Source organism: Prionailurus bengalensis, chromosome D4 (genome assembly GCF_016509475.1).
Source record: "Prionailurus bengalensis isolate Pbe53 chromosome D4, Fcat_Pben_1.1_paternal_pri, whole genome shotgun sequence".
Lineage (NCBI taxonomy): Eukaryota > Metazoa > Chordata > Mammalia > Carnivora > Felidae > Prionailurus > Prionailurus bengalensis.
This window is the reverse complement of record NC_057359.1, coordinates 78373898-78374728: the sequence shown is the minus strand read 5'-3', so window position 1 is coordinate 78374728 and position 831 is coordinate 78373898. Positions and strand designations below refer to the sequence as shown.

At 38.3% G+C, this 831-nt stretch overlaps 1 non-coding gene across 1 annotated transcript; it reads right to left on the bottom strand.

The window, feature by feature from the left end:
• Positions 1–369: 369 nt before the first annotated feature.
• On the bottom strand, positions 370–476 carry LOC122475560. The gene has a single exon (XR_006295242.1). It is a non-coding gene; the product is annotated as a U6 spliceosomal RNA (small nuclear RNA).
• Positions 477–831: the final 355 nt, after the last annotated feature.

Genomic DNA, 831 nt, shown 5'->3' with positions numbered 1-831 from the left:
AAATTCTTATGTTTGTATGGCATGGGGATATATTTGAGGACACAGAGAGAGAGAGAAGAAGGAAGAGAGGGAAGGAGGGAGACAGAAGAAAGGAAGGAAGGAAGGAAGGAAGGAAGGAAAGAAGGAAGGAAGGCAGGCAGGGAGGGAGCGAGGAAAGAAGAAAAGAGGTTTGTGGAAGTAAAAATTAAAAAATTAAATGAAGAGTACAGGCTACTGAAAACATGAGTTTAGTTTGAGTACAGGATAAACACTCAGTTGTTTTTCATGGTTGTTGTTTGTTAATATAATTGGGGAGTAATAAGGAAGTGGTGCTTATAGATTTCAATGATGCTTTTTTCCTTTAAAAGACCGCTGAATGAATGAATGAATGAACATATGGAACAGTTCATGAGTTTGCATATCATTGTTGCGTAGGGCCCATGCTAATCTTCTCTGTATCGTTCCAAATTTAGTATATGTGCTGCCAAAGCGAGCACAAGACCGCTGAATTTAAACACTGGAATATATATTCATACAGTAGCTTTAAATTTCCTAAGCAGTTGTACATTTCCTTACTACGTTTTATAAATGCTTTTCATTTGTTTTTGTTGTTTGTTTTCTGTCCGTAGGAAGAAGGGACTTTCCCAACCCCTCAGGACTTGGGCCTCGTGAATTTCTGTCTCAAGTTTCCAAACGCTCGATAAAGTGATCAAATCATTTTTATCAGTTTGTGGATGACATAAAGTCACAGGGCTCCCAGTAGTTAGCGCTTGGGCTTAAGTACGAGTTAAACATAAATTCAAATCCCTATTCCGTCTAAAGAGCTGTGTGACTCTGAATCATAGCAAATAT